This window comes from Rhinolophus sinicus, chromosome 2 (assembly GCF_057876585.1).
Source record: "Rhinolophus sinicus isolate RSI-liver-muscle chromosome 2, RSI-T2T, whole genome shotgun sequence".
Classification (NCBI taxonomy): Eukaryota; Metazoa; Chordata; class Mammalia; order Chiroptera; family Rhinolophidae; genus Rhinolophus; species Rhinolophus sinicus.
Genome location: NC_142502.1, coordinates 145,301,842 through 145,323,763, shown reverse-complemented (window position 1 = coordinate 145,323,763; position 21,922 = coordinate 145,301,842). Strand labels below are relative to the sequence as shown.

Sequence of the window (21,922 nt, the reverse complement as noted above, 5' to 3'; positions counted from 1 at the left end):
TTTATAAGCCCCAGCAACATATTCTATTATTCTGTAAGTGGTGTTTTGAGGTGTATAAAAAGTACTACAGGGGTGATACAAGGACTACTGTGTAGAACTCTATTTCTCTGAAACAGAGTTTACTGTGGCAAAAAAGTAAAAACTAAACTAAAACATCTTGTACAATATTCTGAAAAAATAATCAGGTCTTCTTAGACTCATTTACAATTCATTTCTCTTAAACTACCTGATGAAGCTCTTTTCCTCCAAATAAAGGAAGCTATGCTAATTGAAAGGCTCCAATCAGATGTTCATGTTTCCATTACTTATTTCTATTTAAAAAGAAAAAAAATCAGAAATTCCCTGACATTCACTCAAGAAATCTTGTGCTGTCTATTACTTGCAAATTCATTCAGCAATTAACAAAAATTATGTAGGACCTATTACGTGTAATATATTAGGCAATTACTTTTAACCTTTGGAAGGAAAAATGATTAGAAGTGGTCTTTCAAGATAACAAAAAAAAAGCTAGTGGTATAACTTGAAATTATATCTAGTTCTTTCAGTGACCAATATTTCTTGTTTTGAGGTTCTCACACATTAGTCTGAGGAAAATTTTCTCTGGCAGAGGTCAAACTTAAACAAAGAAAAACAACACTAAACTGCCACTACCAGATGTGAAAAAAAAAAAAAAAAGAAAAAGAAAAGAAAAACACACACACACACACAAAAACCCTCCAACAACCCAAATCCCTAGAAAGAATGATTTCTGTTTACTTTTCCTGTGTGATCTATTTAGAGGGAATCTGGAAAAGATGGCTAGAAATCTATAAACAGAAAGTGCTAAGTGGAATTCACTGTTTATAGACTTTAGCTAGAATTTTGTCCTTTATATAATGTTGCCAGGACTCTTTAATACTGTACTCTTTAAAAACATCTTCATTGGGTTTCCTTCATTCTGTTGATTTTCTTTCTTCTTTCTACTGGCTCTTAATTTGTTTCATTCCCCTCAAAAAAAAAAGACACACATGCAACTTTTGGAAAAACACAATTTTTCCAAAGAATCTCCTAGAACCATCTCAGTGCCACCACATACTTGTTATTATGAAGTTTTAGTATATATAGTTAAAATGTATGAAATAAAATAATTCATATAAGCCTTTCTGATTTAATAAATACTAAGATAGGTCCATATTGATGTGCTATGTAAGATGTATGTGAGAATGTTAGAAAAATAGTTTTCAGTTCTAAGTCTTTTAGCTTAAAATCTTTCTCAGCTATAGAAGCTTCTGTCTGAAAACAGTTGTTCAGAGTAGGACTCCTGTAGTCTTTATCATATGACCTACTGGACAACCACAAGGTATATCCTGAAATGACAGAACTCTTAATATACAAGTGACATTTTGACAGCCTGAAAGGAACATGAAACAAAGTCAAATGGAAACATACTTAGGCTTCCCCTCGAAACTTGCCTCTGTACCATTTAGCAGTACTAGAGACCCAGTTCCTTGCACTGTACTTTTCAGTCATTTCCTTTAAGGGGTCCCAAAGAAATCAGGGAACTTACAATACCAGCTTTCACAGGCCAATACTAACATCTGCCTTTGGACTTATGATTGAGCAAAGATATTGTTAGTAGCTTCCTTAAAGTAAAATGCCTCTGACAAATTTGGTTTGTAAATGCTACAGAAAAAGTTCAACATAACCAACCATAAGATAACTTATATGACAATTTTAATAAGGGCACAGATGCCACATTCCTTCCCCCTCCCCTGCCCAAACCTGCCACGAAGATACAATTTACAGCTCACTTTTATTCAAATCAACAAATACTACTATTATTACATTAGAGCACTTCTATAACACTAATAAAAACCTAGGTGAGTTTTCTCTTTAAAAGTCATAAATTTATTAGATGAAGTATTAAAACTACTTCACTACATGCAACTTTCCATACATTTAACTGCTCTATTTTCTGTTTTAAACTCAAGATCTCTTTTAACATACTACAGAAAAGGAATGGGTTAGAGGACTACCGGTGGGTGGGGGCTGAAAATATCAAAATAACAGATGTCTCACTTTCCTTTTCTGATGTAACCATCAGAATCTAAAACCTGGGGGCAACTATGTAATACAAAATTAAATTCAAAAGAATTTAGGATAAGTGAAAGTATACACTGTTACTACAATTCCCATTATTATTTACCTCAGGAAATAACTAGTAGAAAAGATGCTTGATTTAAATTTTTGGTACCTTTCAGTTTGGTTCAACTACCAAAATAAACCAACTTGTCCTCAGAGTCAAGTATTTTCCTTCAGAAGAGGCTGTTGGTATAAATAAAAAACATAAGGAATTCATATGCTGTATTTGTACAAGGACAATGTTTTGAAAGCTGTAAATCTGATCACTGAGAAAATATTTTCTGATATAAAGAAAATATCATAAGCTTAAACAACTGTAGAAACTGAACATTCTTTACAATTCAAAAATTTTAACTCACAGTACTATGCAAACTAAATTTAAAAAATCTTACGTTTCCCCTCAATCATAAAATACATACTCAATGTAGAAAAAGACAAAGCCAGTTCTAAAACAAAAGATCAGCTGCTATGAAAACAAAATAACATTTTGCAGAGTAAATACACAGCCTTTGGACCAAAACAAATAAATGACCTTTTCACACAGTTAAAACTTCAGTCCTTAGCACAACTAGCACCTATGGATAACTGCTGACTTAATTATTTGTTGGTATACTGTTTGATGATTAAACGATGGTAAGGTTATTGGTGCTGTTAAAACCAAGACACGTTTTCTTGTGTGTAGTGATTAAAATCTGTTAAACCTACATTTAAAAATCTCTGTCCTCCCACTTCCCGATCATTACTCTTCTGCCTTGTAAGAGACCTGCACATACGAAAATAAAAGTAGATGGTGAGATGTTTGTGATTTACAGTATTTTCCCCACTCGGAGCCTTTTTAAAGTCCTCTGAGGTTCTAAGATTCAAACACTATGTAAAAGAGTGATTGTCTGAACTACCTAACAATTACCCAGACTTCTTTTAGACTTAAGTTAACCTATAAGTAAAATGAGCATCTTTAACTTTTCCACGGGGCATTGGAGAACAAGTTCCTACTCATAAACGCTTTCAGGTCCTCAGATACCGGGCGCGATTGGAAGATCAAGCGTATCCATCAATTAGAGAGCTCTTCCGGGCTTCAGTTTACCCACTTACGGAAACGGGTGTATTAACTTGTTTTGTAGGGGGCCCGGAGGTGTAACTAATTAGTGTTTTAAAATGCTCTAAGATCCAAAGATGAAAGGAAACGCGAGAGACACTCAGAGATGACAATAATCATAACAAAAAGAATGATTAACTTCGGAGTCTGCGTTATGTAAGGAAAGAGAAAGAAGTTACCAGATTCGCACAAACAAAAGAAAAGCCCACCGCCCGCTTTGTTTCTTTCATTTCTCTCTTTCTCCCCGCTTCTGCGGAGCTCCCCATCTGCAGCAGGCGGCCGACGCGGGGTGCTGGGCTCGGACTTGGCGGCCGCTCGCCCCGCTCCCAGACCGAGGGGGAGGGCGCGCCGGGCCGGCTCCTGACAAAGGCGCTTCCTCCAGCGAGGGCGCGGGATGCAGGCGCCGCAAACTCGGCTCCCGGCCGCCTCCGGCGCGGGGGCGCGCAGGCCGGCCGAAAGAGCCCGCCCGTCGCCCCGGGAAGCCGCCGAGGAAGTTGCGCGCCCGCCTGGCCCGCACTCCTCACCGATCCCACCGCGACCCCTCCCGCGGCGAGCCGCGGACACTCACCGGACAATTGCTGGTGGCCGGAATCCCAGCACGACTCCGGGACCCGGAGCGAGGGGGTGAAGTGTGCGTGTGTGGAGAGCGCGAGCAGACAGCGCGGCGTTTCGTCTTCCTCGCCAGCCGACCAAGCCCGGCAAGGGGAAGTTGGCCGCGGAGCCGATCGCGGAGGAGCTGCGGGCGGAGGGAGAGGCTTGGGGCCCGCTTTGTGGTGCGCTCCCGGAGGGCTCGACGCAAATCCGAGCGCGCGGCAAGGCTGGTGCTGCTGGAGGAGGCGGCGGCGGCGGCGCCCCCCGACGGTCCCTCCGCCTCACACCGCCTCTGGGTCACTGACACACACTCGGAGGGAGAGGAGGGGACTAGCAAGAGGGCGGGGCCGGAGGGAGGAGACGGGGCAGAACCACAGCGGGAGGCGGTTCCGCGGCGCCGAATGGTCTTTTGGGAGTTGTAGTTTTCCCACTGAAGAAAAAAGGGATACATTGTTGAGGACGCGTCCTGCACTGCGCATGCTCGGGGAGAGGCTCGGCCCCCACAGTTACTATGGTCACTGACACTAAGAAGAGAACGTGTTTAGTGCTGCTGCTGACTGAACAAGGCCCTTCTTGTATTATGGTGCTTGTATTAGGGATCCCGCCCTTAGCTAGTCTTTCCTACTTCGCTCCACCCCCAACTTCTAGCCTTACCACTCACAAGTGCTTAGTGAAATCTGACTTCCTCCTGATATTTCGGTCTTCTTTGCTGTTTAATTTTATCCCACAAATCCTGAATCGCAAATACTCATTTCCTTCCCCTCCTTCAAGCGAAAACTCTGCCTTAAATTCATGGGGTTTTTTTGTTGTTATTTTTTACCTAAGACTTGCAGAAATGTAGTTGCTTCTAGTACCTTAACAATTAGGTTATAAAACTGTTAGAAACAACAATACCAAAATCCCATAGTTAATGTCTTCACTTCATTAGTCACATTTAACTTTAAGGCCAGCAAAGGTAAAGTTCAGGGTTAAGATCACTGTATTTTACTTGATCAGTGTAAAATAATCCAGAGTTTTTAAGGTCTATAATTTTAAAAAAATACAAATTTCATAAAGTGTAAATTCAAAAAATAAGTAGAAAGTTGAAAATTGTTTATATGCATATATATATATATATATATATATATATATATATATATATATATATATATACAAACTTTCATTTGGCAATAAGAGAAGCCTGAACCAAGGTCTGAGTATGCTGTTGGGCTGGTCAGCTAAGTCTACACCCATACTGGTCATCTAGGTGTGAATAGGTGGTGGAGGAGGGTGGTGAAAGGCAGGACACATTCCTGGATTTTCAGAGGACCTACTAAAGTCAACCTGTGTCAAACTCTTTTGTTTTCCTTCTCTGCCTACCTAGAACCCCATATCCTGGAAGAAAAAAATTAATGCTTAGAAATCAGAAACACATTTAGAGCAGGAAAAGTCAAGGTTTTGAAATAGAGCCTCCAGATCAGAAATCCTTATGGTTGCAGAACACATAATTATTCATTCAAAGACCATTTAGTGAGTATACTACGACCCAGGCACTCTATTAGGTCCCAGAAACAGCAATACAGGAACGTAAAAGCAACATTCTTTGTTTTCAAAGTGCTTACTGTGCAGACTCAGTGTAATAAATACTATAATAGGAAAGTACACCAGATGCTTTGATACACAGCTACCCCAGACCCAGGCAAGGTCAGGAAATGCTTCAAAGAATGTTTGAACTTGAGGATGACTAGGAGTTAATGTGTTTGAGGAGGGGGAGGACAGAAGTGGGTGAGAGAATTGGGGGTGGAGGTGGATGGCAGCAAGAGTAAAACACTAGAGGCATGAGACCAAAGAGTATTTTGGTTCAGCAGACTTCAACGTGGCTGATAGTAGAATGAGGTTTTGAGACCGGCAAGAGGAGACACAGAAAAGCTAAAGGAGACAGCTTAGATCATGAAGAACCTAGCATAGTATGCTAAGGAATGTGGACTCTTCTCTGGAAGCAATGGAAAGTCCTACCAAGATTGTAAGCAGATGAAATTTTGATAAGACATGCATCTTAGAAATGTATTTCATAAAAGATGAGAGCCTGAACTAAAGCCCCTGCAGTGGCAGAAGACAGGACTGAAGGTAATCAGACACTTTGAGAGATAGAATTAATAGAATAGTGAGTATTTGCCTGTGTTTGGGGGTGAAGGGTGAAGGAAAGTTATCCATTATGATGCTTTTGGTTTCAAGCAGTAAAAAAGCCAGATCTAACTGACTTAACCAATAAGCCAATATTAACTGTTTAGATTAAAAGTCCCATGAAAAGACAGGCTACAGGGGTGAATGATTAAACAACTCAGAGATGTCATTAAGGACATGTTTCTTTGTTGTTTCATTGTTTTTCCTTCCTTGGTATTAACTTTACGGTCAAATGACAGTTACCAACAATTCCTGTGGCTGTAAGTTTTGCCACTAGGTCCAAGAAGAGAAAAGAACAGCGAGTCATTTTTGGAAACTCTTTTAGAAAGAAGAAAAAACTATTTTCCCAGAAGCCTCAAGAATTGATTTATGTGTCCACATAAGCTAAAAATGGTGGCCAGGGGATGGTATGAGGCTAATTATTTTAGGGTAAAGATATATACCCTGTCTCTAGACCCAAAGGAGTTAGCTTCCCACAAAGCTGTGATGAGGAGGTGTGGATATTCCAATGAAAGTTGAGGTGATTACCCCAAAAAGGAAGAGTTGAAGTTCAGAAGGAAAGTGGGGGACTGCAATGTCTACTACAAGAAAAGGGAAGGATGTCTCACAGATTTCCCCCTTATGTGATTATGAGCTAGTGATGCCATTCACCGAGTTAGGGATTACAGGAGATTGAACAACTTTTGAGGGGGAATTTGATGAGTTCACTTTGGCTGTGTTGAGTTCTAGATGTCTCTGGACATATAAGTGGAGAAGTGCAGTGGGCAGTTTTATATATGTATGACTCTAGTGTTCTCAAGAGAGATCGAACTGCAGAAGATATAGTTGGAATATATAGATGATAGTTGAAATTATGGGAATGGATGAGATCACCCAGGAAGAGTATATACAACAGAAACGGAGGGGTCAAGAATAGCACCCTAGGGAAACCCAGAGCTTAAGGAGTAGGCAGGAAGATCATGAAAATGCCTGGGAACTAGCAAGAGAACTAGGACATACAAAGCAGTAGGAAAAGGTTATTTAAAACCAGGAGAAAAGTCAGTCAACGTAAACAAAGCCAGAAATGATACAGATGGTAGAATTAGCAGTCAAGAACATTAAAACAATTATGATAAATGTGCTCCATATGCTGAAAGAGAGAAATTAAAGACATAAAAAATGGAATTTCTAGAAATTAAAATTGCAATTTCTGAAATAAAAATTTCACTGAAGGGGGTTAACACGCAGAAGTAAATTAGGCACTCAGAAGAAAAGATTAGTAAACTTGAAGGCATAGCAGTAGAAATCTAGCCAAAATAAAGCACACGACGAAAAAAACTAAAAGCACGAAAAGGAAAATAGAGCCTCAGTGATCTGTGGGATAATACTAAGTATTCTAAGATATGTGTAACTAGAATTCCAGGTGAGAGAAGGGTGAGGGGGGTGACAGAAAAATGATTTGAAGTAATACAGCTGAAAATACTTTCACAGTTGATAAAAATTATAAACCCAGAGACTCAAGAAGCCCTAAGCACACATATTTGTGCACATTCACAAAAAACCACTGCAAAAGACACCATCACTAAATTGCTGAAAACTAGTGATAAGAAGAAAATATTAAAAGCGACCAGTGAGAGGAAAAAAGGTATATTATGTATACAGAGAAACAAAGACAAAAATTCAGTAAACTAATCAGAAACTCTGCAATGAAAGGGCATTTTTTAAGTCCTGAAACAGGAAATAATCTGTCACATAGAATCCCATATTTAGAGAAAATATCTTTAAAAAATGAAGGCTAAAGAAAAAAATGCTGAATGAATTTTGCCATTAGAACTGCATTACAAGAAATATTAAAGCAACTTCCTGAGCATGAAAAAAATAATATCACCTGGAAACTTGGATTTATACTAAAGAATAATGAGTGCCAGAAATGGTAACTATATGAGTAAGAAAAAAGACTTTCCCTCATTAAAAAATAAAATTTTTTAAATTGATTATTTAAAGCAAAAAGTATAGCACTGTGTTATAGAGTTCATAACAAATGTAGAGGTAAAATGTTTGACAACAATAGTTCAAAGGAGTGAAGGGGGAATTCAATTGTTAGAATTTACATTACATATGATGGTTATACTAATATTTTAAGGTAAATTGTGATAAATTAAAAATGCATATTCTAAACCTGACAACAGCCATAAAAATTAAAACAAACAGGTATAGCTAATAAGTCAATAGTGGAGACAAAGTGAAATCCTAAAAAAAAAAAGCTAGAATTTTGAAACAGAAACATAGAAGTAATCTGAGTCCCTAATGACTATGGAGGTGACCGTAAGCTCCATACAGCTCTGGACTTTCCATGACTTCTTTTAAGTGAGAAAGAAATAAACTTCTATCCTGTTTAAAGAGATTTTTATTTGTATTCTATGTTATGTATAGCTGAACCTAATCAGAACAGCCACAAGCCTATAGTAGTTTCATGAAATAGAGCATGTTTTTCAGCATCAGGTAGACCCCACATTGCCCAGAATTTGGCCACATTGCCAGCAACTTCAACATAATTCTGGGATTCATATATTTGTCATTAAAATTCCAGGGATAGTCCATCTTTTGGATGAACATCATTTACTATTAGTTTGATCAGTTTTTCTTAAAGGAGAAAAATACATGTAAAGTACTTAGCACAGTCCTTAGAATACAGTAAATGCTCAGTCAATATGCATACTTTGAAACTGAGCCACAATAATAAGCTAGATATACCTCAATTTAGACATATGTTGGAGTTTGTACTCCAAAGTCAGGTATAGAAAATAATTTACATATCAAAATATGTGGATCTCTTCTTGAAATTATGACTTTACCTCCACCATACAGTACTGTATAGTTCTTCAAAACCTGTAGTCTTTTGAATTCAGAACCAATCATGGAAAATGAGTAAGCCTCTAATTACCATCTGCTTCATCTTCATATCTACATTTCCTTGACCAAAGCAGCTATCCTTCTGTTGCACTTTCAAATTTGTTATATTCAGCTATCTAGTCATTTCAGTAAGAAAGTGAATCCTGGGGCACTAATAAGTTAGGTTTTTTTGATCTCTTAAATTATAAAATGGTTTTGATCTTGGGTAATTGCTCAGTAAATTTTTAAAAGTTTCCTCCACCATCTGACTATATAAAAATCAACTAAAACTCTGGTTCTACTCTCCTCTCAAACTTACATGAAAAAGATACTCAAGATATGACATAAGGAAAAAAATCACAATATTGATATCTTTCCCCAAAACCTCATGCAATAAATCTAATTTGCTAGTAAATGATGCAGAGGAAATTGGGCACACCAATCTTTTCTTATGACTTAAGAAGCTGTTGCAAACTTACTTTTCTCCTTTTATTGAAAATGTTTCATCTGCTACAAACATCTTTTCACGTTTAGTCCAAATTTCTCATATTTTATACTGACAAATGACTTATGTGCTAAAAGGTTTTTTTTGCCCTAAAAGTTCAGGCAGACTTCACTTTGGGATCAGGAGAACGCTAGGCTGTGTATTGTCCTTTTGCTGAGATTTTCAGATTTGAGGGTAATAAAGGTGTGTGTTCATTTTAATATTCAGATAATAAGTAGGGTTTTTTTTCCCCCTCAGAACTCCTATCTTCTAGCATTCCTCCATAAAATAAAATTATTATCTGCTAATGTCCTCAAAGTCTCCAAATAGCTCATAGTCGACATGAAACATGCTCTTATTTTAAACCTGTGAATAGCACATAATTTGAAGGCCTGGGCTTTCACTCAAAAGATTAGTAGGCCCCAAATACTGGCTCTGACATTTTGGATATATTTGGCAAATGTCAAAGACAAGCTAGTTAAGATTTTAATATTTTAAAGGACTATACTTTAAAACCAAAGATGAACACCAAAGAATGCAACCTATGTATTTTCAGTATTAGTGCAACCAACACATATGCAAGCAGTTACTTTGGACCTTTAAAAAATCATGCATAATAAGACAAGTGGAAAACTCATGAAGTGAAGATTTAGATTTTGTTTCCATCCCTATTGATTTATTTGCTCATGGAATAATGACTCATATTTTTATATTTCAAACTTCATGCATTCATTTTTTTCATCAAATATTTATTCAGCATATGCTATGGTGCCAGGCTATGGGTATAAAGATTAATTTGTCATATTCCTAGCCCTCAAGAAGCTTATAATCAAGTGAATAGATAAGTGCAATACAACTTTACAGGCACTTTTCTAGTATGTTTAGGGAATAGTGGAAATGTAGAGAAGGATGTAATCAATTTTACAAGAGAAGTCAGAAAACTCTTCAAAGAGAAGGTGGTGGTTGAGCTGAGTCCTGAAAAATGAGCAGGAGCATCCCAGGAGAGCCAGGACATTTCAGTAGAGCTCGCACGGTAAGAAAAGGAAGTGTGAAACACTGGGCTTATTTAGAGAACTACAGGCAGTTCAGTGTGGTCAGATTATAGGGTGTGATGTGGGCATCCCAAATGATGAGGTCGGTGAATTTCCTGGGATCAGCTCACAGAAGTCCATGTATGCCATGCCATGCCAAGGAGTTTGGCAATGAGGAAGTGTTGAAAGATTCTGAACAGAGGAGTGATATAAATCATATTTATGTTTGAGCACAGTGATCCGTTAAGAGAATATGAAATAATTCAGGTGAGAGATGATGGACAAACTATGTAGCTGTGGAGAATGAAAAGAAGAAAATAGATACCCAAGATGTTTAAAAGGTAGAACGAACAGGAGTTGATTGCTGATTGGATGTGGGAGATGAGGGAAAGAGGATGGAAGGATAATTTTGATTCACCCAAGACAACTAATTGGATGTCAGGCGGTCTGGATACGAGTACTTCAGTGGGTAATCAGAGGGTTATCTAGAGGTCTGATATATGTCCAGGTGTTGAGGCAGGACTGGAATGTTCGAAAGTTGTAAGTTCCCTAGCTAGTTAAAACAAGGATAGAATTGTTTCCTCATGCCTCAACCTGCTTGATCTTAGTAACTTTGCACCTTGACTCTAGTGGCTTCATTTTATTTCTTCACTCTATTCCTCAATGCATTGTCATGAAATCCAAAGGAGAAAAGTGTTTTAAAATGGGGGAGGTTGGGTTAGATAAGGTTTAAAAGAGTCCATTTCATTTGGCAACTAAGAGGTCACTAGTGATTTTACCAAAGCAGTATTTTTTTGGAGTATTTCAATAATTGCAATACAAGGAAATAAGGAATTTAAAAATATTATTTTATCAAAAATATTTTCTTATCCAAGATTTAAAAATCTGGTAAAATATAAAAAAATCAGATCTGGGCCTAACCAATAAATTATCTAGTGTTGAAGATCCAATGCTTTATGGATTCAGACCAGTTAAAGATTGTCATTAGTATGGGATTCTAGATCTTTGAGATATTTTATTATTAATTACTGATTTTAATGGGTACCTTACTGAGGAATATATGTCTATAAGTTTCACTTTTTCAGATTAGGTTTCATGAGAAAAGGATAGAATCTACGCTGACATATAAGAAATGGGATTCTTCTGCAAAACGAAAATATTCCTATGAAAATACAAATGGTAAAAGAGTGTCCTTTCTAATAAAATATCTTCTAAATCTGAGAGTCTGTGAAATAAAATCAATAGATGTGACAATGTTTTTCATTGATTTTTTTCCCTTGCTTTTTCTCCACCATCCTTTTCCTAGCTTTTATTAAAATCTGTTCATGTTTTCCTTATCTGCCCCACCCCGTTTTATCCTTCTAATACCATAGTTTTCAATTAGTAATGTCACTGGGAACTTTTAGGCATGCTTTGTGAAGGCATGTTTTGTTTTTCACGATGACTGAGCACTACTACTGGCATTTCATAGACAGGGACCAGGATTACTGCATAAAGAACTGTCTCACTCAAAATACCATTTACATTGACTGGCTTGGTGGTTTTACATTCAAAATATCCATTGTTTCAATGGTTACCCTTAGATTTTTAACAGGGTATACTTATTTTAGTAAAGTTTAAAGTTAATTAACACTTTTAAGCAACTCCCAAACAATACAAGGAATCTAGAAAGATTCTGATCATACCCTGTCTGTCCACCTTCCATATTATTGTTGTTAGTAGTATTTAGTTCTACTAGTTTTTAACTCCCTAAAACTCAGTTATCATCATTATTTTATTGTTTTTTACTGTACATGTGTATTTATATTTATATGTCCACATCCTTACCAACCTTTATTGTTTTCTGTCACTTTCATTTTAGCTATTCTAGTGAGTGCATGGTATCTCATTGTAGTTTTTATTTACATTCCCCATGCTGATTAATGAAATTAAGCAACTGTATAAGAATATGGGCCATTTGGAAATCCTTTCTTTGAAGGGTTTAATTTAAAAGTTTGTCCAGTTTTCTATAATATTATACTGCCTTTCTTTTTCTTATTAATTCATAGGAATTATTCATATATTCCAGTTACAATTCCTTTATGAAATACATATATATTGAATATAGTCTCTCACCTGGACTAGTTTTTATGTAAGTTTCTCAACTTGGGATTCTCTTACCACAAAGACAGTGTAAATCCAAACTCTATACTCACCAATTATGCAGCTTATGGTTAGATTTCTCTCAGAAGAGAATGTTTTTCTACACTTACAGCAGAAAACAAACTTCTTGCTGTTTGTCCACTCTGATGGACAAAACTTTTCTAGCTCCTTCTCACCGACTGTGCAGCTTTTTGAAAGTCCTGACATTAGCAGGAGTCTCATTTCTAATCTCTGTAGTGCAGGTGCAAGGGTACCTCCCCTGCGTACACTCAAATGTGTGCACGTATGTGTGCACTCAAACCCTGGTCCCCAGCCCCTACAGCCTAGATTCAGGCCTCTGGCTTTGAGTTCCCTCCCCTGGACGCAATGTTTCCTTTTCCTTTTTTTTTTTTTCCTGCCTGTCAACAGATATTTCTCTTTCTTTCTCTTAAGCTCAGCTATGTATTTCATTGTTGTTTCTGTTGTTATAGTTACCCAGCATGTCTCTGTATTTGTATCAGAAGAAGTGGCTTCAATGAGCTCAGTCTGTCATGATGGAGGAACCTGTTTTTCATTCATTTTTGAAAACAATTTTAAACACTTCGCCATAACTATCTATATTTTTCTTTCCTAAAACTTTTTACCAATACTTTTAAGAACACATCCGAGTTTCTAAAACAGTACTTCATTAGTGTTCGAGTAAAAAGAAACATACTGACTGTTAAGCATTGCAGTCTCTGGCGTGGTAGTATAGAAACTCTTGTTACATGGTTAGGGAATACTGGGGAGTCAGGTTAGGGTAGGGAGAGGGTTTAGGGTAAAGTTATAGGACTATAAGCTCACAATTCTCATTTTAATACTCCGTATTTCATCCTCTCAGCTAGATTGGTGCCCTGTGTATAACCCAATCTTTCCTTGTTACTTTTCTCTAATTCTCTGAGTTACTTTGGTGAGTAAAGTTACTCCCTAAGCTCGTCAGTTTTTAAAAATCTCTTGGTAGACCTAAGCTTTGCCTTTCTGAGGATTGATTCCCAAACTGGTCCTGTTTTAATATTTTCTCATAATTCCCCCATGTAGTTTCACTCATCTGTGTCTCTTCTTGCCTGTCCTGCCTCCACAGTTACTTCTCATAGATCAGTTTCTTCACAACCCCACCCCACTTTGTCACTGTACGAAGCTCCTAGATTCCCAACCTGAGTCACTGCACACCCCCTTCTAGTGTTACCAGCCCAGGCTCCTGCCCCCATCCTGTCTCTTCTCAGATAAAATCAGCATTGCACATTGGCAGAGATACAGTTCCATCCATTTGACTAGACTTAGCCAGCCTGCAGTTTTTCAATTTATGGGAGTATGTTTTTAAAATGCATAATTTAAATTTTTTTTATTTTAGAAAATTTGAAAGTATGCAAAAGGAGAGAGAATAATCTAATGCACCCCATGTACCTATCACCCAACTTCAACAGCTTTCAAATCCTGGTAGATTTTGTTTTATCTTTACTCCACCACACCCACTGGTTTATTTTGAAATAAATTCCAGATGCCATATATGTTCACCTATATTTCCATATGTGTCTCTTAAAAGGTGGGTATCTTTATTTTGAAAACACAGCTATAATGGAATTATCACACCTAAAGAAAACCCCTGAATATTTCCATCATATCCTCAAATATCCAGACTGTTTTTATAAATTGGGATCTGAAAAGGAATATATATATGCCATTGGTTGTTATATCTCTTAAGTCTCTCTCTTTTTAAGAAAACTTTGTATTATGGAAAATTTCAAACATACGCAAAATAAGCAGAACAATATACATATTAAACACTCAGCTTCAACAATGATTCATATAGTCTGTCACTCTTTACCAGCTATGCCTTTACCCACTCCCCAATTTTTACTTCATTTATTTTTTACAGTCTTTTGAGATAAAATGTACATATATTTAAATATACCAATCTTAGCTGTACAATTTTGACAAATGGATATACCAATGTAACCCACAACCCTGTAATCATATAGGACATTTACATTTCCCTAAATGGTTCCCTTATGCCTCTCGTACCCCTTGATAGGCAACAACTACTTTGATTTTTGTTTGTTTGTTTTACCTTAGATTAGTTCCTACTGCAGAACATTGTGCTCTTATGTTCAGCTTCTTTTCAGCATAATGTGTGAGAGATGCATTCATGTTGTTGGGTTAGTTTGTTTCTTATAATTGCTATCACTACGACAATATGTTTATTCTTTCCCCTATTGATGGACATTTGGTTAATGCAAGTTTTTGGTTATTGAGAATAAAGCTGCTATGAACATTCTTACATAAGTCTTTTTGTGCATATTTCATTACTCTTGTATAAATTTCTAGGAATGGAATTATTTGGTCAAGGGTAGGCTTATGTTTAACTTTATAAGAAATTACCAAACTTTTCCAAGATAGTTTAACTATTTTACATGCTTACCAGAAATGCATGAAATTTCAAGTTGCTATATATTCTTGCCAACATTTGGTATTGTTAGTGCTTTAGTCTCTTTTAAGGAGACTTTCGTCTCCAAGTCCTCTGTGTGTGTGTGTGTGTGTGTGTGTGTGTGTGTGTGTGTGTGTGTGTGTAGGAGGTTGTTGTTGGTTTGTTGGTTTGTGTTGAAGAATCCAGGTCATTTGTCCAGTACAATTTGTGGTCTGGATTTTGCTGATTGCATCCACATATGTTTCACATATTCCTCTGACCCTGAATTTTCTGTAAATTGGTAGTTAGCTCTGGAAGCATAATCAGATTCAAGTTCAGTTTTGTCAGGACTGTTTCAAAGGTGGTGTTGTACACTTCCATTAGAAGATTTATAGTGATTTGTGTTCTTTTATTTGTCACTATAGCTTTGGGATAGATTTCTAGAAATGTGACCATTGGATTAAAGGGTAATTGCATCTATAATTTCACTAGATTTAATTTATAGGATTTTTCAGGGGCTTATTATAAATATAATATGCTGTGTAGTGAGGTATTAGCCATTTGCAGTAATTTTACCACATAGAAATGCATACACAAACACAGTCCAATCTTATTATTCATAGCAATTGTGTTCTGTAAATCACTGTGAACACTGAATTACAAATGCTGAACTATTGCTCCTAGAAGAAATACAGAGTTAAGTTCCTTTGAGCAAATGGTCATGACATTGTAGTTAACTGACTAATATATAACTTTGTTTCATGTGTACTTCTGTTTAAAGACATGCTATTTAACAAATATTATTGATTCATTAACATTGAATTCACAGTCAACAACACTCTAACTTATGCCTGAAGGAAGCTTATCCAACACACTTATTCTCTCTGTAAGGCAACGTCACAGCCTTCTTGCACTTAGGAATACTAGACATCACTTCAGCACTACATTTTAAACAATAAAATCACCAACAAAAAGCACAAAAATGTGAACAACATGGCACTAAATGGACGACAAAAGTAACACGTTTACAGTATTAGAGCTGAAACAATGAGCAGAGCTTTGCCTTGTTCAACTTTAGCTAGGAATGTGAGCGTCAGGTGACTCAAATTTCTGCTGTTCTATGCATGTCCATGAATGACCCAAAAGGCACTATAAGTATTGATTTTGAATTTACAAATGAGTTTTAGTGAGTAGGCAAATTCACAAATACATACTCCATGGATAATGAGGCTAATCTGTATATATATATATATATATATATATATATATATATATATATATATATATATATATAATCTCTATCTATCTATCTATCTATCTATCTATCTATCTATCTATCTATCTATATAACAGGGTTCTCATCTCTCCCCAATCCACAGAAATTGGGCAGCTAAAAAGAAGAATAGACTTCCTACTCTCAGCAAACTTGATGAGACTATATTTCCATGAAACTTGGGTTTGATGTGGTTTCCTGCCCCCAGACACGTACAGATTTAAGGGTAAACGTGATCACTGTGATAGAAGAAGATGTAAGTAAATTGGGTATTGGATGTGCTAACCTTTTTACTAAGAAAGAACTCTGCCTAGGTGAGAAAGACAGTATGATATGTAGAGATGGAAATGAGATGAGGTCTAGAAACATACATATAAAAGTGTCTAAGGAAACTAGCTAACAATCTGACTTGAAAGAAAGACTGAGGGTTATGTACTTAATAAAGACAAAGAATCCAGTTCTAAGATATTTCAGTGAATGGGAAATGAGAGACATACTACCTAATGAGGATGTCTGGTGACTAGAAGAATCAATTTACTTGGGAGCTGAGAAGTAGAGATGGGGTGCAAACAGAAAAGACTTTGCCTCAACAGTGAAAAGAAAACTAGTCCTGACTTTGATGTAAGGATGTATGTATGGGAAGCCATAGTAAGAATAGACCAATTGACTCCAGAATATGGGTAAAGGAAACTGTTTCAACCTGGGTGTCAAGCTTAGAGAAAAATTTGTTGAAAGTTTGATTAATTAATTTAGCAATATCAAATTAATAAAAGAAATAAAACTGAATGCCTGTGATTTACGTGTTGACATAGATTTGATGCCTGCCAAGACCTCTATAAATTGCAGTCATACATTTTGCCCTAGTATTAAGCAAATGATGGAGTGAAGAACATGACCAAGATACTACAAGAGATACATGAGATAAAGACCATATTCTCCAAATATTAGCATAATAATTACCTTCCTTAACTCTAACCCCTAGTACTATTCTCTTGGGAGGTGACAATAGAAAATATACCATCAGACTTTTACTTCAGAAATTTTACTTAAAATTTCTTTCTAGTTCAGATTTCCAGCCTAAGATACTTCTTAGAGTCAAGTCACAGAGACATTTCAGTGCTATCTTGGGATCCTTGACCACAACACTTATATCCCTATGCTCAGAGACTCCGGCCTCCTTCCCAATCTCAACCAGGATTTCTTTAAACTCATAATTCCTCTCCTAAGATGCTGTCATAATAACATATCCAAAACCATGGGTTGTTAGCCCGAGTTCCCTTTTGTTTATTGGATATCTTGCTTGCACTCACTGGTTTCTCTCTGGATTTAAAAATCTCAAAAACTACTATCTAGGAAGTTAAAAAAAAAAAAAAATCTCTTGATATAGAGGTAAAAAAGGTGCTGAAAAAGCCCACTAGTATTATATACTTTTAAAGAAAGCAACGCAACGAATAAGATTATCATTAGTATGATAGATGGCTACATTTTATTTTCTGACAGACCAGGCTTAACACTATTTAGGAAAATTGTGAGAAGCAATTCTTATCTTCCAGAAGACTAGTATTCAAGAAAGCACTGTCACTCAGAAGTAGTTTTACTGATAGATAAGGATTAAAAGGAATTCAGTAAAAATATTGTCCTACGTATTTAAAGTAGCAGGATTGAAATAAGAAATAAGTCCTTTCATAATTGCAGGCTCAGTTTGAACTTTTGTTTACTCAATTTCAAAATTTCATTATTCAATTAGGACCATGTAATACTACTTATGAGATTATTTTGCTATCCAAAGCAATTTGTTGCTATTCACTCCTCAGCCATAGCTGTCTACCCTCATCTTTTACTCTCCAATTCCAAATTCTGACAGAAAATGTAAGTGAGGGGTAGACTGAGCTAGGGGTTGCAGATAATTACATGATACATAATAATATAATCAGAACAGGTCAAATTACTTTGAAGGTAGGTCCCATGTAAAGTTTTGAGAGGTAATAAAGGCCTAATTAGCGATCATGTATAAAGTTAGGGTTAGAGTCAGATCTAAGATTTGGGCATGGTCTTTAGCTGGCAGTCATTGTTGCCTCTCACCTCCCCCCTTGGAAAAATGTCCGCTATGTTGCAATCATTGAGCAAATGCCAAATACATTCTGGAATGTTCTGATCCTGCCAAGAATACCCACCTCCCCCAAGTTCTTATCCACTCTATGGGAAAGCTTTCAAATTTCCAGCCTCTAGCATGCCACACCTAAATCCTGGCCAACCAAATCTAACAAGTGTGTGGTTCAAGTGGTACCTCAGATCGCTTGGGTAACCAAAAACGTCCAGGGAACAGAAGAGAAGTAGAACATTAGTGATAACATGTGCCTGTTTAGAGCTTATGTGTGTCTCTTAACACAAACAGAGAGGAGACATTATCATTAGAATTCTACTGATGTTAGAACCCCTAGCCATATTATGTCTTGATTGATAAGCATAAAAAGGAGTACAGTAAAAACCTTGTTGTATAGGTATAGAGTAGTGAGATTGATACAAAGGAAGAAAACATGCTCTTTCATAACTTGAGGTTCAGTTAAAACTTATTTATTCTATGTATTCAATTTCTGCATATAATTGAACCATGAGTATATACCATTTATGACATGATTTTGCTGAAACAATTTGTTGTTATTCACTCCTCAACAGTAGCTTTCTACCCTTATTTTTATTCTCCATTTCTAAATTCCAAAGGATTATTCAACTGGAGGATTAGATTGAGCCAGGAGTTGAAGGCAAATAGGTGAATACTTAAATACAAAGAAATGGAATACTAATGTAAATATTTGACATTTCTATTTGATTATGAAATGAGTTAGGTGTTAAGATTTAGAAATACAACCGCTGTGAATTTTTATTAATGACATGCTGAATTGTGGCCTTGGCTAGTGACATGGTCAGTCACTCGTGAATAAAAGGTAAACATTTCTGCGTGAGAACACAGATAAACTGGTTGGCTTAGAAGAAACTTCAACTCTATCATTATAAATATAACAGAGAAAATGGAGTGAAATAACAGTAAGAAAGAAGGAAAGAAAAAAAATAGGTTATTTCCCAGTCCTATGTGGTAAAAATACCAATAATCTTGAGATCATTTATCCAGCAATCAAAATAGGACCCAGAAGTAAACTTCTGACTTGCTAAAAGAAAAAAGGAAAGAAAAAAATGGTTTAAAAAAAGCTATATACTAAAGCTTACAACTTTAGTTGTACAAATTTTCTAATATTTAAACTCACTTAAATAAACTTAATTATTATATTCCCCTAGCCACAGACTAGAAGCAATAAATTGTTCTTTTTATAATGACTCTCCAGTCATTACAGACCCTAAAATTTATTGTTTACTATGTGTGAGGGATAGTTACACAAATAATTAATTTAATCCTATGAGGTATGTGTAATGATTCCCCCTGATTTCACAGACAAGGAAACTGAGGTGTAGAGAGGTTGATAAATTTGCCTAAGATCACACAGGAGAAACTGGTAGGCTCAGAATTCAAACACAAGTGTTTTACCAGAGACCATACTTTCAGGCATTAATAGCAGACATCAGGTGAATACAGGTCAGAGAGGTTCCTGCTGCTACAGTCTACAAAGGACAAAGACCTGTAAGAGAGAGTGAGCTGGCAGGAGCAAGGGACTAATGGTGACAAATAGAACAAGGAAGGAGCTGCGGGTTGGGAGGGGGTCTAGACCCTTTACAGTTATTTAATTCACTCTTTACAGCCATTCAAGTTAGCATCAACACTTTTCAGGTGAAGAAATTGAGGCTGTAAAGAGTTAAATAAATTTACCACAGCCTGTGAGGGCCTTGTTGAATGCATAAAATGGTTGAATGTAAAAATGGTTCAACAATGAATGTATAAAATTATGATTCTAATAATCAAGAACCAGTTACATTATGTTGATTTTTCTGTTTGGGAAAACAGGGGAATGTATAGCATATTTTTAAAAGTCTAAGAATGTAGATATGGTTAAAATAAAACTATAATGAGTTTTGGATTTAAAGGGATGTACTCAATTATCTATAAAACTTTCCTTTGTGGAATATCTCTTTACATTCTTAAATTAAAATTTTTTTTTCAATTACAGCTGACATACAATAGTGTGTTAGTTTCAGGTGTACAACATAGAGATTTGACATTTATAGGAATCTCTTTTCTAATGATACCAGATACATAAAGATTTCTATATTGGGAAATAGTATAAACGGACATATTAAATAAAGGTTAACTCTATTTTGTGTCAAAGGACCCAACAAAAATAATTCCAATACTTTAATGTCAACTTGGATTATGTGTTAATCCTGAATCATACAGCATCTAAAAAGTGTTTCTACAAGTTATAAATTATAATTTATCAGGGATTCAAGTTATTAGAACAGTAAAACAATTGAATTTCCCTTCATACGATACTTTTATGAGAAAAAAAGGACAGCAGATGTTCTTCGAAGACCTCTGAACTTAAAATTCATTTATTCAGCACCAAGTAACTAAAGAGCTTACTTTAAAGAACAATGTATATGGTATGTCTTAAATGTAATGTTAAACTGTATTTCCTATACTTCCCTCATCTACAGTGCTTCTTTGACGATTGGTCTCATAAGGATAATTATGATCTATAATGAGACCTCTGAGCTATAAAAAGACAAAAAAGCTAAAAACTATTACTACATTCAATGTATTTTTTATCTTTTAAAAAATTAGTCAACTATTGCTGATAACTCAACTATTGCTGGTAACTTTCAGATAACTCAAATATTATTCAGAAAACTTTCATTTTCCAGTCTATTCATGGGAACCTTTGAAAAAAATTTGTAGAAAGTATTCTGAGAAATATTAGAAGATTGTGTTTTTGTCTATTGCACATTACCTTTGTTGACTTGCATGTTCTTTTAAAGTCCCATGTCTTGCTTAGGTGTTTGACATATTTTTAATGAAAAATTTTAATAATTTAATAATTTAAAAGTGACTAAGCAATTTTCAATTGGTTAATGATCATAGACAAACATTCAAACAAACAAAAAAATACCAAAGCTAATAAATAGCTTTACCACTTTGCTTTTGTTTCAAGAAAATTTTTGTGGGAGATAAGTTAATTTAGACCTGCATATTTGTGTATTCAAAAGTGGCACTTTATGTCAATGACAAAAACATAATCACACATAAAGATTAGTTTTATTCAAGTCCTTTTGTTAATTGCGGGGAATTTTTTAAAAATCAAAAGAAAGTTGTAGTTTGAAGTACAAGAGAAAGGGAATCATTTTCTTTCTGGGCATTTACATTGTGGAGGGAGGTTATGTAGCTACAGGTACTTTTTCTAGGTTTTCCAAGACAGTTTCAATTTTAATATTTCATTTTGAAACCTTATTAAATCATTCACTTTGATTTTTGTTTCAAAATGTTTGGACACCATAGAGAAAAATGGCCTAATATTTTTAGGAAAATCTTACTTTTACTTTGATTCTAAATGATATTTAGGAACATCAGAGAGTTTTTAAAGGTGGGTTCCAGCCTCATTGACAACTTAACATTTAATTAATAAAGAGTAACCGATTTTTGATGGATCTTCTGATGGGCTTCAGAAATTTTATGAGACATGATATGAGTTTATAACAACATAGAGTGATCTTTCTATGAAGCTTTATTATGTCAGCGAGACTCTGAAAGTTTTTTCTTCCAGTTTAAGACTTCATATAGCAC

At 35.9% G+C, this 21,922-nt stretch overlaps 1 protein-coding gene across 3 annotated transcripts in view; it reads right to left on the bottom strand.

The window, feature by feature from the left end:
• The window catches only part of PELI1 (pellino E3 ubiquitin protein ligase 1), a 50,730-nt gene extending 46,805 nt beyond the window's left edge, over positions 1-3,925 (bottom strand). The window contains exons 1-3 of one of the 3 annotated variants that reach the window (XM_074332059.2): positions 3,786-3,921; positions 2,827-2,884; positions 2,234-2,304 (exon numbers count right to left, since the gene is read on the bottom strand). The gene's annotated coding sequence lies outside the window, so the exon portion shown is untranslated. Of the gene's footprint in view, positions 1-2,233; positions 2,305-2,826; positions 2,885-3,785 lie in introns of all 3 variants that reach the window. The other 2 variants (XM_019717955.3, XM_019717948.3) reach the window with 2 other exon arrangements.
• Positions 3,926-21,922: the final 17,997 nt, after the last annotated feature.